Source organism: Natator depressus, chromosome 1, assembly GCF_965152275.1.
Source record: "Natator depressus isolate rNatDep1 chromosome 1, rNatDep2.hap1, whole genome shotgun sequence".
NCBI lineage: Eukaryota > Metazoa > Chordata > Testudines > Cheloniidae > Natator > Natator depressus.
The window spans coordinates 202,817,299-202,826,641 of record NC_134234.1 but is presented as its reverse complement, the minus strand read 5'-3'; the positions used below and the strand labels follow the sequence as shown (position 1 = coordinate 202,826,641).

The window sequence follows — 9,343 nt, the reverse complement described above, 5'->3', positions numbered from 1 at the left end:
TAGGGCTGGGGAAACTGAACACATACTGTGAATATACCACCTTAGATTCAGGATGGGAAGACTTGCCTCCATCATTCCATGTCTGCAGGCTCCAGGCAGGTTTGTGGCTCTTGACTTGCAGGATGGTCCATATAGCCATTCACCCTGCTGACAGGAAGTACCTGAGGTTCACAGGGCCACATCACTGCCAGGACAAGATACTGCCATTAGGACTGCTCTCCTGAGGCATCCAAAGTGTCTTGCCTAGTGGTGGTATGGGCATTGCATGCCTCTGAAGATATCCACATCTACCCTCACTTAGATAATAGACTGATCAGGGCAGGTCCCAGCAGAGACAGCAAAGAGTCTAGAATATGCTCATTTTCTGTTCGCCCAGCTGGGCCTTTGGTGAAATACAAAAATAGACTCTCATCCCATTACAGACAATAATGCTCATAGCAACCCTAATAATCTCCAGGTCAGTGAGAGCATACCTTCCTGAAGACAGTTTCCTGCCAATGCTGTTGCTAGTGCTTGGGATAGAATCAGACCCTACTACAATGGTATGGAAGTGACTGGAGCTGCTATGCTGTGTGTGCATGCATGCATGTAAGTGACACTGTTTGCCGGACTTCACCTGTGATTGCTCCAACTCTAGCTTGGGTCGGTCTATTCCCCAGAAAAATACCCGATGGACAAGGAGGGCATGGTCCCTCCTCATCTTGTCACAGAACTGAGTTGGTGGGAGGAACCCAGAAATGTGCATGGAAGGGTACTATTTGGTGCACCTTCCTCAACAAAACCTGTTAGCAGCACACCTGGGCCATCTAAAAACGCAGGGGACTTGGTCCCCAGAGGACATCTAGCTCCACATCAATGTTCTGGAGTTCAGAGCAATCAGGCTAGCCTCCCTGGCTTTCCTACTCATTCTTCTGCACAGTTTCTGTGATGCCTATTGTATCATTATCTTCATTTAATACCAGGCACTCAAGTTCACCCATCGTAGTATTTAGACTGGTTGTATTTGTATACAAGCATTTATAAAATTTGTTAATATTTAGTTGTCTGCCTTCATGTGATGCAATTGAATAGGTCTTTTTTGTGTTTGACTGTTTCTTTTGAGTTCCTACCTGAACTTTCTCAACTTCTGTCCTCTCCTCTTTACTGGGATATAGAGAATCCCCTTTAATAAATCCTCCCCTAAAGGATGTCTCTGTCCAAACTGTATGCTCCTCTTCATTTGTCAGTTTTTCCCCAGCCCTTAGTTTGAAAATTCCTCTATGACCTTTTTAATTTTACATGCCAGCAGTCTGACTCTGTTTTGGTTTAGGGTCTGATCTGGAAATAAATATAAAATCTCTGCTGATAAAATTTGGAAATTACACAAAAAATAGCAGACAAGTAAATAATTATGAGAATAAAGCAATCTGGATTCTGGATAAACTGGGCCCAGTCAAACAAAATTAGTTTTAATACAGCCAAATGCAAGGCTGTACATTTTGGAACAAGGAATGTAGATCATACCGACAGAATGGGGGACTGTATCCTGGAAAGCAGAGACTCTGAAAAGGATTTAGGACAAGCAACTGACCATTAGCTTCCAGTGTTAATGTGGTCCTTGGATGTATAAAGAGGGGGAAAATGAATAGAAGTACAGACAGGATTTTACCTCTATATATGTCTTTGGTGAGACTAATACTGGAATACTGGGTCCAATTCTGGCATCCACATTTAAAAAAGATCTTGAAAAATTGGAGAAGGTGTAAAAAAGAGCCACAAAAATGATTCAAGGGCTGAAAAAAAATGCCTTCCAGAAAGAGACATAAAGAGCTCAGTCTGTTTAGTTTATTAAAAAGGAGACTGAGAGGTGACTTGATCACTCTGCATAAGTAAAGAAAATATTGGGTGCCGAAGGGCTCTTTGATCTAGCAAAGAAAAGCAGAACAAGAACCAATGGCTGGAAGCTGAAGCCAGACAAATTCAAGTTAGAAATAAGGCACAAATGTTTAACAGTGAGGATGATCAACCATTGGAACAAACTACCCATGGGAAGTGGTGAATTCTCCATCTCTTGATGTCTCGGATCAAGACTGGATACTACCCCATATGCTTTCTTATGGAAGTAGTTGCCACAGGGATGTTTTGAGGCTGTGAATGGGAGAGGCGGTGCCCACCAGACAATCACTGTAGTAGGGTGTGGGCCATGCTACAAACTGCTGCCTTCAGTAAAGCTGGTGAAAATGCCCTTTGTCGCAATATTATTTAATTTAGATACAAACCTGGATCCAATCCCTGCATTCTGGGCAAGTTTAGTTCCTAATTCAGATTCAAACTACGCAGCTGCTTTCCCTTTCCTGTAATGGGCCAAAACAAAACCAGAGAGCCAAGAACCCCCTAACTGTGGGGCTCTGATCCCTCTCTAATTTCAACAAAAATATATGTTTTTAAAAAAGCAAATATTAATCTATTATTATTATTTTACAGTATGTGTTAGGCACTGTATAAACATAGTCCCTGCTCTAATGATTTTTACAATCTAAATAGATGAGAGAGGAAATTGAGGCATGAAGATTTACCCAAGTTGACCAGTGGCAGAACTAGTAATAGCCCCTACATTTCTACTCCTAGCTGTCTTTTATCCACTGGAATACACTCTCTCTGAGGCTAGAGAGAATAATATGATGCTAAGGGCTTGACTACACTTGCGAGTTATAGTGCAATAAAGGACCCCGGGCGCACTAGCTCACTACCCGTCCACACTGGCAAGGCACGTAGAGAGCTCTGACTCCACGGCTACAGCGCTGCTGGTACTCCACCTCGGCGAGTGGAATAATGTTTGCTGCGCCCTCACTGGAGCGCCGCACCACCAGTGTGAACGAGGTGTTGCTTTACTGCGCTCTGATCAGCCTCTGGAAACGTTCCATAATCCCCTTAAGTCAAGTAACCACTCTTTTCATTGTTTGGAATCGGCTGTAGGAATGCGGATATGCCCTTTGAAAGCTCCGTTTCTGACAGCCGGCTGCTTATCTGCTCCGAGACAAAGCAACCATTACTGTGGAATGCTGTGTGTGAGAGAGAGGCGGGGGGGGGGGTCTACTGCTGTCTGAATTTACAAGACAGCATGCTGATATGCTCTCAGCCCCCCAAAAACCCACTCTCTCTCCCCCCACATACACAGAACACACTCCCTGTCACACTCCACCCTCCCCCCGCCCATTTGAAAAGCATGTTGCAGCCACTTGCATGCTGGGATAGCTGCCCATAATGCACTGCTCCCAATGCCGCTTCAAGTGCCGCAAATGTGGCCATGCCAGTGCGCTTGCGGCTGTCAGTGTGGACAGACTGCAGCACTTTCCCTACTGTGCTCTACGAAAGCGGGTTTAACTCAAAGAGCTCTACATCTGCAAGTGTAGTCTGGCAGCTTTCGCTACACTCTTAGGGTATGTCTACACTACGAAATTAGGTCGAATTTATAGAAGTCGATTTTTTAGAAAGTGATTTTATACAGTCGATTGTGTGTGTCCCCACTTAAGACCATTAAGTCGGCGGAGTGCGTCCACAGTACCGAGGCTAGTGTCGACTTCCAGAGCGTTGCACTGTGGGTAACTATCCCACAGTTCCCACAGTCTCCACCGCCCTTTGGAATTCTGGGTTGAGATCCGAATGCCTGATGGGTCAGAAAACATTGTCATGGGTGGTACTGGGTACATGTCGTCAGGCCCCGCCCCCGCTCCCTCCCTCCCTCCGTGAAAGCAACGGCCGACAATCGTTTCGCGCCTTTTTCCGTGCGGGCGCCATATTGCTGTCAGCATCGTCATCCACCCGCCGCTTCCGCTGCCAGTTTGCTCTCCTGCTCACGCCATACCACATCAAGCATGGAGCTCGCTCAGATCATCGCGGCAGTTATGACGGTTCTAAACACCACGCGCATTATCCAGCAGTATATGCAGAACCAGAACCAGACCCTGCAAAAGCAGGCGAGTAGGTGATGTCAGCACAGTGACGAGAGTGATGAGGACATGGACACAGACTTCTCTCAAAGTACGGGCCCCGGCAATTTGGCCATCCTGGTGGCAATGGAGCAGGCTCATGCCGTGGAACGCTGATTCTGTGCCCAGGAAACAAGCACAGACTGGTGGGACCGCATAGTGTTGCAGGTCTGGGATGATTCCCAATGGCTGCAAAACTTTCGCATGCGTAAGGGCACTTTCATGGAACTTTGTGACTTGCTTTCCCCTGCCCTGAAACACAAGAATACCAGGATGAGAACAGCCCTCACAGTTCACAAGCAAGTGGCGATAGCCCTCTGGAAGCTTGCAACGCCAGACAGCTACCGGTCAGTCGGGAATCAATATGGAGTGGGCAAATCTACTGTGGGGGCTGCTGTGATCCAAGTAGCCAACGTGATCACTGACCTGCTTCTATGAAGGGTAGTGACTCTGGGAAATGTGCAGGCCATAGTGGATGCCTTTGCTGCAATGGGATTCCCTAACTGTGGTGGGGCAATAGATGGAACCCATATCCCTGTCTTGGCACCGGACCACCAAGGCAGCCAGTACATAAACGAAAGGGGTACTTTTCAATGGTGCTGCAAGCACTGGTGGATCACAAGGGACATTTCACCAACATCAACGTGGGATGGCTGGGAAAGGTACATGACTCTCGCATCTTTAGGATCTCTGGTCTGTGGAAACAGCTGCAGCAAGGGACTTACTTTCCATATCAGAAAATAACTGTTGGGGATGTTGAAATGCTTATAGCTATCCTTGAGGACGCAGCCTACCCCTTAATGCCATGGCTCATGAAGCCATACACAGGCACCCTGGACAGTAGTCAGGAGCTGTTCAACTATAGGCTGAGCAAGTGCAGAATGGTGGTAAAATGTGCATTTGGACATTTAAAAGTGCGCTGGCGCAGTTTACTGACTCAGTTAGACCTCAGCGAAACCAATATTCCCTTGTTATTACTGCTTTCTGTGCGCTCCACAATATCTGTGAGAGTAAGGGGGAGACGTTTATGGCGGGGTGGGAGGTTGAGGTAAATCGCCTGGCCACTGATTACGCGCAGCCAGACACCAGGGCGGTTAGAAGAGCACAGCAGGGTGCGGTGCGCATCAGAGAAGCTTTGAAAACCAGTTTCATGACAGGCCAGGCTACGGTATGAAAGTTCTGTTTGTTTCTCCTTGATGGAAACCCGCCCCCTTGGTTCACTCTACTTCCCAGTAAGCCAACTACCCTCCCCTCCCCCCTTCGATCACCACTTGCAGAGGCAATAAAGTCATTGTTGTTTCAAATTCATGCATTCTTCATTAATTCGTCACACAAATGGGGGGATAACTCCCAAGGTAGCCCAGGAGGAGAGGGGGAGGAGGGAAGCACCAGGTGGGGTGGTGGAGGAGGGGAGGACGGAAGGACAAGGCCACACTGCACTTCAAAACTTATTGAATGCCAGCTTTCTGTTGCTTGGGCAGTCCTCTGGGGTGGAGTGGTTGGGTGCCCGGAGGCCCCCCCACCGCATTCTTGGGCATCTAGGTGAACTGGGGGAGGAGGGTGGTTGGTTACACAGGGGCGGCAGCGGCGGTCTGTGCTCCTGCTGTCTTTCCTGCACCTCAACCATACGCCAGAACATATCAGTTTGATCCTTCAGTAGCCTTAGCATTGCATCCTGCCTCCTCTCATCACGCTGACGCCACCTCTCTTCTTGCTCATCCCTCCTATCCTCTCACTCATCCCTCCTGTCCTCGCGTTCATTTTATGCTTTCCTGGACTCTGACATTGTCTCCCTCAACACATTGTGCTGGGCTCCTTCAGCATGGGAGGCCTGTTACCCGGGGTTCTTTCCACCCAAAGCTCTTGGTAACTTTTACTCTGTGCGAGATGGTGTCAGGAAATAAATCAGGGAAGACACGGCCATCCGACCGATAGATGGCTGGCACAAACAGGACAACAGAAGAGTGCTTTCACTTAAAGTTAAACTTTACGTAGTCTCAAGCACCTATACACACGTCCGCAACAGGTTAGTAAAACACCCCCAACCCTTGATAATTACCAAAGCTGAGTGTGGCTCTCAAGTGGCACAGCGGCAGCCCGTCTGCCAGTAGGAAACACAAGGTGCATCCAGAGAGAGAGAGAGTCCAATCCTGAAGAGTCCCACTACCTCAAACTTTTCCCCCTTATTTATACATTAGTAACAGAATGACATGTCCCTTAAAGAAAACTTGTTAAGCAAGCAGTTCCAATGGGCAAGCAAGAGGCTCCTTCTGATTATCAATTAACTAGGTGTGGGTTTTTCCAGAGTTTGCAGCCTTGAGGCCCCAATAGACATTCCTGGGGCACATCCTGCTCTTCTAAGATGCACCTATCAGCAACTTCAACACAATCCTTATCAGGAAGGATGCGGGGTCAAGCTGCCCTTTCTGTGGCACCCAAAAACCCCCCTCCCCTCTTGCCTTGGTTAAGCTAAGCCTGCTGACTTGGCTAATTTACAGCCTGCTGACTTGGCTGCTTTTAGCAATAAGCCATAGTGGTTTCAGGCACTTTACTGGTTTGCCAAAGTCTCCCCGTACAGGCCTGCATGAGCTCAGAGAACATTTCATCGCAAGTGTGGTTTTTTCAGCTTCTAATCTTTGACAGCCTCTGGGACGGAGATGATGCGTGGAGCAATGAAACATTTGCAGCTGCGGGAGGGAAAAAAGGGAGATTAGTCTTTAAAAAGAGACACTTTAGAGAACAATGGGTAGACTCTGTCACGGTGAACCAAGCTGTTAACATTACGTAGCACATGTGCTTTCATTACAAGGTCGCATTTTGCCTCTTATATCGAGAGCCGGCTGGTATGGTGTGAGAGATCGGCGGGCAACAGAATTTGGCTTGCAGGCAGACAGGGTAAGTCACAGTCTTTTGGCTTCTTTAACCTTCCTAACATGTGGGAATGGTTTCAAACAGCAGCGTCCTCATTTCACATACCAAGCACCCGTTGGGTTGGCCCTTTAAAATGGGTAGGCCATTTAAAAGGAGGGGCTGCGATTTTCGTGTTAACATGCAGCACAAACCCAACTAACCACACTCCCCCATCCCCCTCCCCACACACCCAATTCTCTGGGATGATCGCTTCACCCCTCCCCCCACCACATGGGTAACAGCGGGGATGATTTCTGTTCAGCCACAGACAAACAGCCCAGCACGAACGGCCACCTCTGAATGTCCCCTTAATAAAATTCCCCTATTTCAACCAGGTGACCATGAATGATATCACGCTCCTGAGGATAACACAGAGAGATAAAGAACGGATGTTGCTTGAATACCAGCAAACACCAGGACCACACACTGCCATGCTTTCTTATGCAAGACTACGTGCTGCTGGCCTGCCGTGGTAAAGTGTCCTACCATGGAGGATGGAATAAGGCTGCCCTCCCCAGAAACCTTTTGCAAAGGCTTTGGGAGTACATCCAGGAGAGCTTATTTGGGATGTGCCTGGAGGGTTTCCACTCCATCCCCGACACGTTAACAGACCTTTCCAGTAGCTGTACTGGCCGCGAATGCATCCCAAGTCTTCAGGGCAGATTAATCATTAAACACGCTTGCTTTTAAACCGTGTATTATATTTACAAAGGTACACTCACCAGAGGTCCCTTCTCCGCCTTCTAGGTCTGGGAGCCCACCTTCGGTGGGTTGGGAGGGTACTAGATCCAGGGTGAAAAACAGTTCCTGGCTGTCGGGGAAAAGAGTTTCTCCACTTGTTTGCTGTGCTTCAACCTCCTCCTCCTCATCATCTTCCTCGTCCCCAAAATCTGCATCCCTGTTGCGTGAGAGTCCATTGACGGTGTCCATGCACAGGGCTGGGGTAGTTATAGGGGCACCCCCTAGAATGGCATGCAGCTCATCATAGAAGTGGCATGTCTGGGGCTCTGACCCGGAGTGGCCGTTTGACTCTCTGGTTCTTTGGTAGGCTTGCCTGAGCTCCTTAAGTTTCACGCGGCACTGCTGTGGGTCCCTGTTATAGCCTCTGTCCTTCATGCCCTTGGAAATTTTTTCAAATATTTTGGCATTTCGTCTCTTCTCCCCACACAGCAATCAGATCCGGTACCTCCTATTCGGTCCATGCTGGAGCTCTTTTGCGATTGTGGGACTGCACGGTCACCTCTGCTGAAGAGCTCTGTGTGGTCACCTGTGCTGATCAGCTCGCCACGCTGGCCAAACAGGAAATGAAATTCAAAAGTTCGCAGGGCTTTTCCTGTCTACCTGGCCAGTGTATCTGAGTAGAGAGTGCTGTCCAGAGCGGTCACAATGGAGCACTCCGGGATAGCTCCCGGAGGCCAATACAGTCGAATTGCATCCACACTACCCCAAATTGGACCCAGCAAGGTCGATTTCAGCGCTAATCCACTCGTCGGGGAGGAGTACAGAAACCGGTTTTAAGAGCCCTTAAAGTCAGAAAAAATGGCTTCGTAGTGTGGACGGGTGCAGGGCTAAACCGATCTAACGCTGCTAAATCCGACCTCAACTCGTAGCGGATACCAGGGCTTAGAAGTAGCGCTGATTATGCTATATTGGCTGTAGCATATCTGCAGCTATAGCAGGTTACTGTGGTTCTCTTCACGTTGCCCAGCTCAATAAGGCTCTGTTGGGTCACGCCATGGATGGGAATTGAACAGAAAGTGCGCGTGGCTCAAATAGAGGTAGTTCTTTTTGCTGTGTCAGGACTGAATCGGGGAGCTGCTGCTGGAGGCAGCATAAAGCCTGAGAGCCTTTTCCTGTTGGGCATTACAGGGCCTGCGGTAGTCGTGACAAAGTCAGGGTCATTAGCACCACTGGCCTGGCCAAAGTCTAGTCACAGGGCCTCTTGGGTTCCCCTGCAGTGTCAGCTGGGCTCCGTGTTCTCATTGGCTTCCCTGGCCTGGTGTGTGAACCGCAGGGTGACCAGATGTCCCGATTTGATCGGGACAGTCCCCACTTCTGGGTCTTTTTCTTCTCTAGGCTCCTATTACCCCCCCACCCCAGGCCCAATTTTTCGCATTTGCTGCCTGGTCACCCTCGTTGCACAGTCCCACCCCGAGGCCAGGTGAGGCGCTCCCAGCGTGTGTCTGCCTCTCTCTCCAGGGCTGTGCGATCCTTAAGGACGAACGGGGTGGCTTGAAACTCGGCGGGCCGGATCCCGTCCGAGGAGGAGCTCCACGGCCTGGGGCGGGGGCTGCGCTGGGGCAGGCGGGGCCGGGCGGGGCGGCCCCTCCTCCCCTGGGTTGCCGGACTGAGGAGCCGGCTGCGCGCTGAGTTGCCCGCCGGAGCGCGGCGCTTCTCCCGCGTGCCCTTCCCGGTGCCCCGGGAGCCTGGAGGCGCGGGGCGAGCCGGCCCGGCAGCGGCGTCTT

General features: G+C 49.7%; 1 long non-coding RNA gene across 1 annotated transcript; it reads right to left on the bottom strand.

Annotated features, from left to right (window-relative positions):
- Window positions 1-3,388: 3,388 nt before the first annotated feature.
- LOC141984477 (uncharacterized) lies at window positions 3,389-8,864 on the bottom strand. The gene is made up of 3 exons (XR_012638744.1): window positions 7,601-8,864; window positions 6,028-6,655; window positions 3,389-4,220 (listed from the first exon to the last, which is right to left on the bottom strand). It is a non-coding gene; the product is annotated as an uncharacterized LOC141984477 (long non-coding RNA).
- Between the last annotated feature and the right edge of the window lie 479 nt (window positions 8,865-9,343).